This window comes from Daphnia magna, unplaced genomic scaffold, assembly GCF_020631705.1.
Source record: "Daphnia magna isolate NIES unplaced genomic scaffold, ASM2063170v1.1 Dm_contigs120, whole genome shotgun sequence".
NCBI lineage: Eukaryota > Metazoa > Arthropoda > Branchiopoda > Diplostraca > Daphniidae > Daphnia > Daphnia magna.
In genome coordinates, this window is record NW_025533130.1 from 250,741 (window position 1) to 266,200 (window position 15,460).

A 15,460-nucleotide genomic window follows, 5' to 3' on the forward strand; every position below is an offset into this window, starting at 1 on the left:
CTCCACAATCACACATTCTTTATGTTCTCAACAGCTCCTTTGACTGCGTTCCAACCAAATTAAGAGACCGTTCCCTTTTGCTTCCCACAAATAACAACAATTACAATGTGTTCCTAACAGCTCCCTTGACTGCTTTTCACCACCCTTCAGAGACCCATCCCTTTTGCATCCCTCAAGCAACCACCAGTTCTTAATCCTCAACACCTCAATTGACTGCGTTCCAACACCATTGAGAGACTGTTCCCTTTTGTATCCCTCAAACAACAACCATTGCCTTGGGATGTCAACAGCCCCATTGTCTGCGTTCCAGCACTTTTCAGGGACCGTTTCCTTTTGAATCCCTCAAACAAGCCCCAATTTATTGTGTTTTCAACAGCTCCATTTAGTGCTTTCCAACACTCATAAAGAGACCGTTCCCTTTTGCACACTTTCAAACAACCAACACTTCATTTTGTTCTCAACAGCTCCTCTGACTGCGTTCCAACACTTTTCAGAGACCGTTCCCTTTTGCACCCCTCAAACAACCACCTCTTCATTTTGATCTCAACAGCTCCACTGAGTGCGTTCCAACACTTTAAGAGATCGTTCCATTTTGCAGCCCTTAAACAACCACTATTGCTTACTGTTCTCAACAGCTCCACTGACTGCGTTCCAACACTTTTAAGAGACCGTTCCCTTTTGCACCCCTCAAACAACCACATAATCTTTGTTTTCTTAACATCTCCATTGACTGCATTCCAACAAATTTCAGAGACCGTTGCCTTTTGCATCCCTCAAACAACCAGCAATGCAATTTTGTGGTTGACAGCTTTGACTGCGTTTCAACACCCTTCAGAGACCGTTCCCTTTTGCATCCCCCCAACAAGCCACAATTCATTGTTTTCACCAGATCTATTGATTGCATTCCAACACTTTTAGAGACCGTTCTCTTTTGCATCCTTAAAACAAACCCCCAAATTGATTTTGGTTCCACCACCTCTGTTGGCTGCATTCCAGCACTTTTCAGAGATCGTTCCCTTTTAACTTCTTTCAAACAAGCCCCAATTCACTCTGTTTTCACCAGCTCCATTGACTGCATTCCAAATATTTTCAGAGACCGTTACTTTTTACATTCTTCAAACAGGCCCCATTTCATTGTGTTTTCACCAGCTGTGTTGACTACATTCCAACACTTTTCAGAGACCGTTTCCTTTTGCATCCCCCAAACAAGCCCCAATTCATTGAGTTCTTACAACTCCTTAAGAGACCGTTCCCTGTTGCATCCAAACAAGCACCAATTCATGTTTTCTTAACATGTCTATTGACTGCGTTCCAACAACCTTTAGACACCATTTCTTTTTTTCATCCCTCAAAGAACCATCCTTGCATTGTTTTTCTTAACAGCTCAATTGAGTGCGTTCCAACACCAATTCGAGATTGTTCCCTTTTGTTTCAGTGCACGTGCTTCCATTGGTTCGAGAGGGTTCACATAACTTTTTCTGCCTGGGAAAAGGTCGACCACCTGAAAAAGGTTCGAATTGCCGCCGGTTAGGCTTTACCTTTTTCTTTCGAATTTTCGTGGACAGGGCGGGTTAAAGGACGGACTGGGGAAAACGGCGGGCAGGTGTAGACCTACGGGCAGGGCGAGACCCGCAGGCAGGGCGAGATCCGCGGGCAGGGCGAGACCCGCGGCTTAACATGGATTACGTGACTTAACGTGGATTATACGGCTTTTCATGGATTAAGAGGCTTAAAGTAGATTAAGGTGTAAAAAGTATAAGGGGTATTAAAGTAAAAGTCGACTAACGTGCAGCAGACAATACAAGTATAACTCAACTAACGTGCAGCAGACAATACAAGTATAACGTAATTAAATGCACAGCAGACACTGAATACTAGACTTCACCTATTACCGTCCTTGGACGGGCCGCCGTATACTAGTCAGCTAGTTATAAACCTTGTGCGGGACCATATGGAAAATTCACCCGACTCCCTACTTGGCGTGCCCTTCGGTTACTACTCAGACACGCAGATTGCAGTGAAATTGATAAACTTCAAAAACCGACGGTTCTCACCCAGGATCGAACTGAGGCCCTTCATCGTGTGAGGCCGCCGTGATAACCACTACACTATGAGAACACGACTTTGTACCATAGGATCCTTGTTTTAAAAGGGTTTTACAACCGAATGTATGTTAACAATATAAATAAACACATCAGAACTGTATGCAGAGGATATCTTGTTCCCACCCAGGATCGAACTGAGGACCTTCAGCGTGTTAGGCCGACGTGATAACCACTACACTATGGAAACTGAATTTTATGGATCGATTGAAACCAAGTTTCGATTAAGACCACATAGAATTGAACACCCAACGTGGGTCTCGAACCCACGAGCCTGAGATTAGGAGTCTCATGCTCTACCGACTGAGCTAGCAAGGCACATGTTAACGATTAACGCAAACAGAAACGATCCCAACCATCAATTCAGTATTTCTTCTGTCAAAGGAACGGTGGAGTCCTAAAGAAAAATAACAACTTAAATACATTTTTTTTGTGTGATTCATACGTTTGATTTCCAGCAAGACATGAAACAGCTGCCTCCACATATGGAAAGGAGGTGGGTTAGACCATGATGTATATCGGGAGTAGTAACGGCTGCAGAATCAGTTGAGCTACGCGTGTTAAGCTCCAGAGATAGCGTTTGCGGCTGGTTAGTTGGAATTTGTGAAGAGAGGGAATGAGAGAAAGAAAGCAAAGATTCAAGGGTAAAGGTAATGAAAGTAAACGTTTCCGAACTAGCCCTTCCTCTTTATCACACGTGTCCATAAGGTAGATCACGTGATACAAACTTTTACCCTAAATTTCTCCAACGATGAATTGTAAACGAATATTTCCCAAATGAGCATTGGATTCGTCTCAGTGATACGAATAAAATGTAAATTATTTGATTCGATAAAACCTAAAATATTTGTTAGTTTGGAAATTACCAGCCGCAACGCCACCTCTGGAGCAGAACGAGTGTAGCTCAATTTCTTCCGTGAGAAGAGTACTTCCATTTCTACTCATGGTAAACTTCATTGGTATTGGTATTGGTAGTATTTAGGTGGACGAGTGCGGCCATATATGCGGCAGTTTTGGCCTTCTAGTATGAAGGCCTCACGCACCGGCGATTTCTTGTTTCAGTTTGTGGTCCGGCATCCCCTGTTGGTTGATAGCTTCATAGGGGGGAGGTTGTTGTGGGGACATCTTGTGTTGGCGTTCGCAGTTTTGGTAGTGCCCTACCGGTGAGTTTGTTCAACTCGTTGCTGAGCTGCTTGGTCAGATGGTCTCGTGTGGTGGTGTCGTTTGGTGTTTAAGCATTGTCTCGGCCATTATCTAGTTGTGTCCCCTGTGTTTGCATAAGTTAGCGTGCGTTTGTGGTGATTTCCTTGTTTGGGTTGTGTTTGTGTTTGTCTATTTTTGTTTTGGTTGGTGGCCTTGGGCTAGAGGTTTGTTTTGGTGTCTTTACTTGTTGTTTCGTTTACTAGGTATCCTTGTTATAGGGATTGGCGGTACGGCGTTGGTGTTTCGTCGAATGTCACCCCACATGTGTTCAGGTATTTTTTTTTCTTTTCTTCTTCTTCTTCTTCTTCTTCTTCTTCTTCTTCTTCTTCTTCTTCTTTTTTATCTTCGTTTCAGTTGTTTGCAGTTTCCGGAGCTGTTGCTGTGCCTTTGTTGTTTCCCTGGTCAGGGACTGGGATTGGAAATTCATGATGGTCAGACGCATCTGGTTGTTACATCTGCATACTACCACTGCCTACCTCCATGGTAACTATTTTTGCTTTATATAATATTTACGAGGTTTGTTTGGTTTAGAAATTTGGCTAGGGTGTCCCTTATCTTGCATTGTACTGTTGTATCTAGTGCCATGTTGAGGCCGAGTAGTGAGTCGACATTGAGGTCGATGTTGTGGGTTGCCAGTAGCTGGTGGATTTTTTGGCGATGGTTTTCTGTGTACGGGCAGTCGATTAGTATGTGTTTGACGTTTTCGATCGCCTCGCAACCTTCTCGACAGCTTGGGTCAGCGTCTTTGTCCACCCTGTGATTGAAAGAATTCAGGTAGTTGTGCCCTGTTCTTAGCCTGTGAAGGCATACTGTTATGGCTCTCTCCTTGTGGTGGAACCACTTGGTCAGCCCTGTCCTGGACATAGTCTGAATGCAGGCTTTCCGGCATGTCTTGAGATAGAGGAGGTGTTCTTTCCTCCAGTCTGCCTTTGCTATTGAGATTTTTTCAGATGGGGAGAGCTTATGGTTAGCTTTTGCTCCAGATGGTTTTGTGCACTCGGTTTGCGCCAGTCTGTCCAACACTTCGTTGCCTTAGATGCCCACGTGACTCGGTATCCAGGTGAGCGATGTTTGTGTCCCGCTGGATTTGAGGCTGGATATCGTTTCTCTAATCTGGTGTAATGTCTCGTTGTTTCCTGGTGTGGTGGACCCAATTGCTTTTACCACTGAGCTAGAGTCACAGAACACCATCACCTCTGGTGGGTTTTCGTCAAGTTTGTATGTGTAGTCAAGGGCTTTGTGTACGGCTATCAGCTCCGCTGAGTAGATGCTTGCTTGACTGTCCATGGTCCACGATTGGGAGACATTTCTCGTTGGAATGTACATTGCGCATGTGGTCGTTTTAGAGGTTTGCGATTTTGCCCCGTCCGTGTATATGCACAACGTTGTTGTTGGTATTTGCTGGTGTAGTGTTCTGAATCTCTCTACTACTGCACCAGGATTAGCTTTTGCTTTGTTCTTTGAAGTTGGGAACCACAGTGTCTTGCAGATCATTTGTCTGCAAGGTGGGGGGTAGTTGTAGCTTGTGAATGGTGGTGGTATGTTCTCGAACGTGGATAACCCCAGCCGCTGGATGTACAGCATTTCGTTTATCAGCCCCGGGGTGCTTCTTGTCGGGTATTCGATTTGTTCGTCGAATAGTTCCTTCGCCGTATTGTACATCGGGTTGCGGGGTCTGGTGCTCAGATTGATCAAATATTTTCTGGTTAGCCACTTTCTTCTGGTAGCGATAGGTGCAGTGTCTGATTCTGCGTAGAGTATCTCTTTGGGTGTTGAAATTTGGAGCCCAGTATGATCCTGATTATGGCCCGGTGGACTATATCAAGTTTTTCTAGGTTGGTTTTACTGGTGTTGCCATAGGCTATGAGACCATAGTCTATTATGCTTTGGACTAGGCTCTTGAAGAGTAAGATGAGTGTTGGTGTGGAGGGTCCCGCTTTGGCGTTCGTTAGCACCTTAAACAAGTTCTTGACTCTCATGCATTTGGTGATTACTTGTTCTATCTGTTCTTTCCACAGCAGTTTGTAGTCGAATGTGACTCCTAAGAATTTTGCCGATTTTTTTGGTTGGATCCTATGGCCATTCAGAAAGAGTAGTGGGTCATCCCCTGGTTTATAGGCGCGCGTGAATGTTATCATCCCTGATTTGTCGGGTGCAAATTTGAATTTCCATTTCCTTCCCCATTTATAGGCCTCGTCGATAGCTGGTTGTAATGTTGTTTCCGCGTCGATCGGTTTTTCTGTCTTCGTGTATATCATGATCTCATCTGCGAATAGCATCGTTCTAATATTGGGCCGGTGGCTGGGGAAGTCCGACAGCATTATATTAAATTGGATCGGGCTTAACGCTGCTCCCTGGGGGACTCCATTCTCCACTTCCTTTGCTGTTGAGAGTTGGTTGCCGATCCTTACGCTCATAGTTCGGCCCGTAAGGAAGTTTTTTGTCCAGGTGAGTATGTGCCCTGTGATTCCCAACTCGGCCATTTTGTATAGTAGGCCCTGTGTCCATACCGAGTCGTATGCCTTTGAGATGTCCAAGTAGACGGCCACAGTGGAGCACTTTTTGCTAAAGCTCGATTTGATGGCCGATTCTAGTCTTATAATGTGGTCCATAGTGCTGTACCCGTGTCTGAAGCCTGCTTCATCTATGTTTATTTTGGATTTGGTTTCTAGAAACCAGTGTAGTCGGTTTGCGATCAGCCTTTCCATGGCTTTGCTTAGGCAGGAAGTAAGCGCTACCGGTCTGTACGAGTTGGGATCCTCTTCCGTCTTGCCTGGTTTCAGGAGGGGAATTATTATCGATTCCTTCCATATGGATGGGATGAACGCGTTCTTGAATGATACATTCATTAGGTGCTGGAGTGATTTTTTGTTTGCGGATGACAGGTTCCTAAGCATCTGATTGTTTACCAGGTCCTTTCCGACTGCATTGCTTTTTGATTTTGGTAAGCACTTTTCTATTTCCTCTATTGTTATTTGGTCGTTGAGTGTATTTTGTGTGTCTAGCCGGGATTGCCTACGTATTGTCTCTTGATATGCAGTGTTGTTTGGGATGCCAGTCGGATGAGCGGAGCTGAAATAGTTTACGAATACCTCGGCTTTTTCGCTGGGGTCGTTGGTGGCCATACCATTGTTGTTCATTGGTCGGCCATCTGGTGTAGGATCTGTTCCTTTGCCTGTCATGCTTCTCACGAATGACCACATTTTGGTTTGGTCCTTCGGTCCTAGGTCTGAAATAAAGTTGGTCCAAGCTTGTCTCTTTGCTGCTAATATCCCTTTCTTTTTCTTTGCTTCCGCTTTAGTCCACTCTGACCTCGCTACAGTGGATAGGGGGAATTTTCTCCATGTCCTGTATGATTTTCTTGCATTTTTTACCAGGTTTGCACAGTCCTCGTTCCACCACGGCCTTCTGGGTTCATGATTGGTGGTGCCTTCAGATCTTGACTTTTTGAAATTCTCTTCATTTGCTCTCTCCAATGCGTCCGAAAATATTTGCATCGCCATTTCCGGGTTCATTGTGTGCGCGAAGTTTTTGCTACCCAGGTAAGATTCTATGCATTGGTTCCATGTTCCCCATTTCTTGTCATTGAGGATCCATGTGGATGGACGGCCACTTATCTTGTATGGAGTTGCGTTAAGAGTGGTGATTAACGGGTAGTGGTCGCTACCAAGGTGGGAGCCTTTTCTTACGGTTGCTGTGGCTGCTAGTCTTGGTGAGACGAAGGTAAGGTCTATTGTTGATTGTTTGCCTGTTGACGGGTCTACTCGTGTTCTTAAGTCCTTCGGTGTAATTAGGCATGCATTTTGTACTTGGATAAGGGCTTTGTAAATCGAGCGCCCAGCCTTGTTTGGTCTTACGTCTGTTTCCCATGTAGTGTGGTGGCCATTGAAGTCTCCAGCTGTAATGAAATCATTGTTGTGGTTTATTAGGTGCGCCACTTCTTCTGTGTCGCAGTTTCCCTTTGGAACATACACTGATATGAAGGTAATTTGTACAGAATTTGTAAACATAATCTTCACCCCGATTGCTTCAACGGCGGTGGATGTCCTGACTTCTAGGGGGGCTAATTGCAGTGCCTTGTGAACTAAAATCGCCATTCCTCCTCCCATTCTGTTGGGGCGGTTCTTCTTGAGTATGTGGTACGATTTAAATTTAACATTATAGGTGTTGGCCCAGTGGGTTTCACTGAGCAATACAATTTCAGGGTTGGTAATGGACAAAAAATCGCGAAATTCTTCTAACTTAGATTTTGTAAGTCCTCTGGCATTCCATTGGACGCATTTGAATTCGTTCGTCGATCGGTGATCTTGTGGTCTAATCATCATGTGGTGAGTTTAGTTCCATGTTGTCTTCATTGAAGTTGAAAATGGGGCTGGTTGACCTATGGGGTAGCCAACGTGAGCCCCCTATCCCTAGCGCATTGGCCGTTCCAAACTGATGGGAATGGTGCGGAGGTCTATATTGTGTATTTATTTGTGGTCCGCTGCTTGTGATTAGGCTGGTTAGGATTCCCTCTAGTTTGTCGAAGCCAGCCGTTAGTTTGTTGGTCATCTCTACTTGTTGTTTTTCGACATTGTCGAACCTCGTGTCAAAGTTGGCAATTTTTTCATTTGTTGCTGCCAAGTCCTCTACCAGGTCGTTTATTTTGCCATTTATTCTAGGAAAGGTCTTTTCTCTCATGACTTTTATTTCTTCTTGCAGGGCTTTTAGTTGCTCCTTTACTGCTGCCATCTCTAGGTATTGGCTGGAGTTTAATGAGTCTTGAGTTGGCGAAGCGGCCATTGGTTTTCTAGCTGGCCCATACGTCCTGTTTACTTGCCTGGCTCTGGCTTCTTCTATTGGGATGCCTTCTAGGTATGCCATCTTGATTATTTATTTAATCTCTCTGTATGACGGGCATTTATTGTCACTTGATTCATGTGAGTCGTTGTTGCAGTTAATACAGTGTGTTGAGCAGTCCTGGTTTTGTGGGTGTGGTTTGCTGCACTTCTTGCACGATTCTAGGTTAGCGTTGCACCTTGCAGTTGTGTGACCTAGTTTTCCACATTTATGGCAGCGGTATGGATTCGGGATTGACATTTGGACTCTAAAGCTCTTGGATTCTAGTGTGACTCTGTCTAGGATGGTGGCGATGAACGTGAGGACTACTGTTTCCGACTGCATTTCCGGCTTGTTCCTTATTAGTAGCCTTTTCACCTTAATGACCCCCTGTTCTTTTAGGGCCTCTAGGATTTCCTCTTCCTTGTCACCTACTGGGACGCCGAATATCACTCCATTTCTGTTCATTAAAGAGCTATTAGGGAGCGAGCAAATTACGGGGTGGCCTGATAGGGTTTGAAGATTTAAAAGTCTGGTTTGTTGGGCTCGGTCGTACGGAGTCACCGATAGGTCTCCGCCTCTTAAGACTAACGCATCTCTGGGGTTCCCGGCTGCTTCAAAGATAGTTTGGCGAAGGTATTCTAGTTCCATTATGGAGATGTTTTTAAAGGTGTGTCCACCATCATTGAATTTGATAATTACGGGTGTAACGCGCAGTTCTGGGTGCCGTTGTCTTTTCGTGGGGGGAGTGGGATTTTGGGCCATATTTCTTTGTCTTGTGGGGTGGAGTTTACGACTATTTGGGTACCTTGTCGCTTGCAGAGCGTGCCTTTTCCGGCCACAAAGGAGGACGGGTAACCACGATTGATTTTACTTGCTTATTCCTTCAGGGAGAACACTTTTTACGTCTAGACACTACGAAGGTTTTTTCCGAACTCTCCTGGTAAACTTCATGGTGGTACCGAAGGAAAAAAATATTTAAAAATATCAGCGCCATCTGACGTCTGAAAGAATCCGTCTCCCCCAATTATTTCAGATGCCTCTGTGGCGCAATTGGCTAGCGCGTTCGGCTGTTAACCGGAAGGCTGGTGGTCATATGGAAAATTCACCCGACTCCCTACTTGGCGTGCCCTTCGGTTACTACTCAGACACGCAGATTGCAGTGAAATTGATAAACTTCAAAAACTGATTGTTCTCATCCAGGATCGAACTGAGGATCTTCAGCGTGTGAGGCCGACGTGATAACCACTACACAATGAGAACACGGCTTTCTACCATACGATCCTTGTTTAAAATGGTTTTACAACCGAATGTATGTTAACAATATAAATAAACACATCACAACTGTATGCAGAGGATATCTTGTTCCCACCCAGGATCGAACTGAGGACCTTCAGCGTGATAACCACTACACTATGGGATCTGAATTTTAAGCATCGATTGAATCCAAGGTTCGATTAAGACCACATGGAATTGAACGCCCAACGTGGGGCTCGAACCCGAGACCCTGAGATTAAGAGTCTCGTGCTCTACCGACTGAGCTAGACATCCACATGTTAACGGTTAACGCAAACAGAAACGATCCCAACCATCAATTCAGTATTTCTTCTGTCAAAGGAACGGTGGTGTCCTAAAGAAAAATAACAACTTAAATACATTTTTTTTTGGTGTGATTCATACGTTTGATTTCCAGCAAGACATGAAACAGCTGCCTCCACATATGGAAAAGAGGTGGGTTGACCATGATGTATATCGGGAGTAGTAACGGCTGCAGAATCAGTTGAGCTACGCGTGTTAAGCTCCAGAGATAGCGTTTGCGGCTGGTTAGTTGGAATTTGTGAAGAGAGGGAATGAGAGAAAGAAAGCAAAGATTCAAGGGTAAAGGTAATGAAAGTAAACGTTTCCGAACTAGCCATTCCTCTTTATCACACGTGTCCATAAGGTAGATCACGTGATACAAACTTTTACCCTAAATTTCTCAAACGATGAATTGTAAACGAATATTTCCCAAATGAGCATTGGATTCGTCTCAGTGATACGAATAAAATGTACATTATTTGATTCGATAAAACCTAAAATATTTGTTAGTTTGGAACTTACCAGCCGCGACGCCATCTCTGGAGCAGAACGAGTGTAGCTCAATTTCTTCCGTGAGAAGAGTACTTCCATTTCTACTCCTACCTCGTACCGAAGGAAAAAAATATTTAAAAACATCAGCGCCATCTGACGTCTGGAAGAATCCGTCTGTTTCCGGTTTTATTTACTAAACATTTGTATCCTGTCACTGATAGTAGCATCATTAACTAGATAAATGGCGCCCAATTGTTGTTTCTGGGATTACCAAAAGGGTTGGAGAATGAACACATTACGTTTCTCTCAGTCGTAAAGAAGCACAAAGCTCCCGTCTCCCCCAATTAATTCGGATGCCTCTGTGGCGCAATTGGCTAAGGCGTTCGGCTGTTAACAGACGTGTCTAACTGGTCTCCCAAGAGTGACATCTTGCGGTGAGTTAAAAAACTGTTTTGTTCTTTTTTTTTTCTCTCTCTTTTGGTTGTATTGTATCTTGTATTTCGTTTGCTTCCCTTGTTTGTTTGATAAGGCGCCATTTTTTTATTGGCTTTTTTTCCATTTATCCCGCCTCTTTGCCCCTATTGTTGTGGGTAAAATGGGAACGGAATCCCCAGACGTCTGGCCATTTACTGCCGAAATCTCTTTTGGTAATACTGAAATGACCAGGCATGAATTCTACGAATGTTTTGAGCATGATAGTAACGAATCTGTCAGCATCTTTCATGCTGTTTCTCGCCTACCAGGGGGAGCTTTTTGCGTTTTCCGAATTGGGTTCAAGACCGTCAAACACCATATTGAATTTTTGGATAAATTTAGTGCAAAAGAATCTGTAGTCATTAGTGGCAAGGAGGTCCGAATCAGAGTTAGAGATAGGTCAGTTAACCTCGTACGCGTTAGAATTCAACATTTCAAATTCGATGATGACCTTAGCCTACTAAACAAGAGATTGCACGAGTTTGGAGTGATTTCTTGGGTGTTTTGGGACACGTATCAGGATAGGTCGCTTCCAAGGTGGAACGGGATAAAGACTGGAGTTGTCAATGTGGATATGGAGATCCACAAGGGCTTCCCCTCTTATATCAACTTTGGAAGCTACAAGGATCCACTAATGGTGTCTTATGCAGGACAAATGCACACATGCCGCATGTGTGATTCTCCCACCTATCTCTTAGCTAATTTCCCCAAGCAACCCCGTTGTTTAACCACCCCCAGCACCATTTTAAAAGGCCCCATGGGCACACGTAGCTTTAGTAGTGTACTAACAAATCGTGGGACAGTTAAAATTTTTAGGAAGCCACAGGAGACAGGGGTGACTGGTGGCGGGAAAATGCCAATCGCTCCAACTGTTGACGCTGATTCTTTCCCCGAGTTAGCCCAGAGGTCAACAATGTCGACTGCTGTCGTTTTTAAAAAAGCTCCGGAGGATCCGATTTTGAAACCCGATGAAGCTGAGTCTCTTTTTGACACCGATGCTGACGCTGAAGGCACTAGCTGTGTGGATTCGTCTGTGGCGTCTTATTCGGTAAGAAAAAAGAAAATGAAAGAGACGAGGGAATTCCGTGACCAACAAAAACAATCCAAAAAAAGGAGTCGTACTGCCTCTTCCCATCCCCCCGTCGAGGAAGCTGAGGAAATTGAATCTGATGTAGCTTGTTTGGTTGAACTTGGGGCTCCGACTCGAGAGGTTCCAGTTTCGATACCTGGAGTGGACACCATTTCTTTTCCCACCCTTTCGGAGTGGGAGAGTGTCCTGAAACCGGGTATCAAGCGTATTTCGATGGATTATTCCAGGCAAAGAGCAAGGCTGATAAGAGAAACTAAGTTTTTCTATCAATCTTGCATACAGGAAATGGCCGAAGCAGATACCTTTGATTGGGTTGCCTTTCAACAGTTGAGAAAATTCTCAAAGTCTTGGGAGGAGAGCACACTCAAAGGGTATGGGATTCGTTCCCGCTGCTTCGAAGGGCCAGATGTAGAGGAAGCAAGTATTTTTCACATAAATCGTGCCAGGAATAATTATCGAAAATGTTGCATTGATAAGATCATTGCCCCCAATGGCACTTGCTTATCGACCAAAGAGGAAATTTCAGCAGAAATTAATGCTCATTTTACAAAAATTTTTAAGACTCAACCTTCTCCTGACATACTGGCAGGGTCTGAGTTCCTTGAAGGAGTAAGAGATTGCTTTAAGCCAACCCCAAACCTAACAGCACCAATTTCCCTTCTTGAGATTAGAGCTGCTCTAATAGCAATGAAGTCAAACAAGTCCCCTGGCACCGATGGCATTCCTTACGGGTTTTACGTAGAATTTTGGGACGTGATCGCACCCCACTTCTTGGATATGTTTAATCATATCCTGGAAAGGGAAACTCGGTCAATCTCGGAATTTTCGGCCAATTTCTCTTTTGAATTGTGATTACAAAGTCATGGCATCTGTCTTAGCGAGACGATTGAGGCCAACACTATCTTCTACCATAGGGCCTCATCAAAAAGGTGGGGTACCTGGTAGATTGATTTTTGATAATTTAAGTCTTTACAGAGATGTCATTCAATTTGTTGATGACCGGGGATGCCATGACTCTTCCAACTCTTTGATTCGGGGTATGGGCGCTGCCATTGTTGGAGTTGACTTTGAAAAGGCCTACGACCTGGTTAACAGGGAAGTCCTCTGGAGGATTCTGGATGTCATGGGTTACCCCACCACTTTCATCCGTTGGTTACAGATTATGTATTCTGTAACAGGAATGTCAATCCTCAACGGATCGGAGGTGGCTGGGGTGATAAGTGATATTCAGTCGATTCGCCAGGGATGCCCCCTATCTGTCCATCTCTTCGTTCTATACATTGAGCCTTTGCTTGTGCGTTTATCTCGAGTCCTCAAGGGTATATCATTGTTTAATGAAAAACTCACTGTCAGAGCCTTTGTTGATGACGTCACCATTTTCGTTTCTTGTGACGAAGATTTTACCAGGGCAGGACAAATCGTTGATATGTTCTGTCAGTGGACAAAGGCAAGGATGAATAAGGAGAAAACAAAAGCCCTGGGACTCGGGACTTGGAGCTCTAGATCAATTTGGCCTCTTGAGTGGCTTGTGTCAGCGCCAACATTGTCCCTGTTAGGAATTAAATTTTCCCATTCCATAGAAGAGACAGCTAGTAGGATTTGGAATGATGCATTTAGCTCTTTAAATGGTATTCTGCGAGAGAATGCCAGTCGACGGTTTAATATTTACCAGAGGGTGCTTTTCCTCAAGTCGAAGGCTCTCTCCGGAACTTTGTACTTTGCACAGGTATTACCTTGTAATCAAAAAATGGCTGACCAGATTTCGAAGGCTGTCATGAAATTTCTATGGATGGGAAAAGTAGAAAGGCCGAAGAAAACCGTAATTTTCCGTACTGTCAAAGAAGGGGGTCTGGGAATGGTCAACACACACCTCTTTTACCGTTCCCTTTTCTTGTGCCCCTTGTACAAAGTCCTGATAGGCCCCAACAGCCCAGAAAGCTCTCTACTTCGGTATTGGATGTCCTTTCCTCTCCGAACCTTATTGCCACTCTACAAGGACAACACCACACCTGTAGCAGTCATGAAGAGACCATATTACCTTCAGGAACCCCTGCATCAAATCAAGCAACTTTTCGCATCTTCCATTCTGGTGCAGGGGAATTCAATGGTACATCGGAAAACATATAACCATTGGATCCTGGAGGTAACGACAATGGGAAAGCTGGAGATCCTGAGGCCTAATCTGGATTGGCCACGAATCTGGAAGGAGACTGCAGCCCTTCCAACTAACATCAGAGAGACCATGTTCCTGTTCAACCAGCGACTTCTCCCTACCAGGACCAGATGCCATCGGTTGGACCCCACCAAGGACGCAACATGTCTAATCTGCAATCAAGACCCGGAAACCGATGAGCATCTGATGTACCAGTGTCCTGAACGACTCACCGTTTGGAGCTGGTTGGAAGGAACTATGCGTCAGATGGGCTGCAGTTCGTCAAACGAAGATTTGATACGTGGCCATTTTGGTCCAGTAGGAAATCTCCAGCTTTCATTCACTCTTCTGGCTGCTTATCTCTACATCAACTGGAAGGCAAGGAATAACCTACGCACACCATGTCAAGAAGAAGTAGAGAGCCTCTGGAAAGTCCTTCGTAAATCTAGATCCCAATTCCCTGTTTAATTTTAATCATACATTTTAGTACATTTTGTTTATTTTTGTTTGTTTTGAATTTCCCATTCCCAGTTTTATTGGCCTTTGTTTATGTTTTTTTTTGTTGTTGTTGTTTATATTTCACACCACTATTGTCTTCTGCTTTGTTTTTCTTTTGTTTATTTTTCTTGAATTATCCTACCACAGTAAATTGCATTTGTTTGTTTTTGTTTTGTTTGTTAATATTATGATCCCCACCATTGCCAGATTTTGATTATTTTCCCTTGCCAACGTCTGCATCCGACAGCCTAATTGTTTTGCTTTATTTTGTTTTAATGCCCTAAATAGCTGATACCATGAGCCAATAAAAGATAATTTTAATAAAAAAAAAAAAAAAGATGGATGCAACCGAGCTGTGTGTCGGTTTCAATCCCTGAGGAAGACTTTTCCTTTTCTGATGGGAGTATTCAGCCAGGCCAACGTCTCTTGACAGCCAGAACACTAGTCATGTGAGCGAGACTAAGGAGTCTTTTGGAGTCCCCCTCGGCACTCCATCGACTTCTATAGCAGATAAAACTCTCAAAGCATTGGAGGTCGTTAGAAGGAAAAAAGGCAACGATAACAAGACTCAATCCCCAAAACCCAATTTTAAATTTGTATCATGATTAACATCGCGACATATAATATCAACAGAATATCGTCACCTGACAAACTTCAAATAATGCTCAATTTCTTTTTACATCATAAACTTGATATTATATGTTTGCAAGAAGTAGTATTCCACTATAACACCGTATTTACTAACCATTACCAGATGCACACAAACCTCGGCCCTAGAAAACATGGGACAGCCATCCTAGTACGACACGGCCTGAGCGTCAACAACATTTTTTTTTAACCGGAGGGGAGGTTGATAGCCATGGAAGTAAAGGGTTTTGCTTTCGTGTGTATTTACACCCCATCGTGTGACCAAAATAAAACTTATAGGGATTCTTTCCTCCGGGAAACTATTCCGGCTTATGTTGCCCAGTATAAGGCACCAGCAATTATATTGGGAGATTTTAATGCCGTTGACGAGATCGATGACCGGAAAAGTAGCAAGACAACACCACC

At 44.1% G+C, this 15,460-nt stretch overlaps 1 non-coding gene and 1 pseudogene across 1 annotated transcript; both read right to left on the reverse strand.

Moving 5' to 3' along the window:
- Positions 1–2,347: 2,347 nt before the first annotated feature.
- On the reverse strand, positions 2,348–2,420 carry Trnar-ccu. The gene has a single exon. It is a non-coding gene; the product is annotated as a tRNA-Arg (tRNA).
- A 1,383-nt stretch (positions 2,421–3,803) lies between these two features.
- LOC116936794 lies at positions 3,804–4,967 on the reverse strand (annotated as a pseudogene).
- Between the last annotated feature and the right edge of the window lie 10,493 nt (positions 4,968–15,460).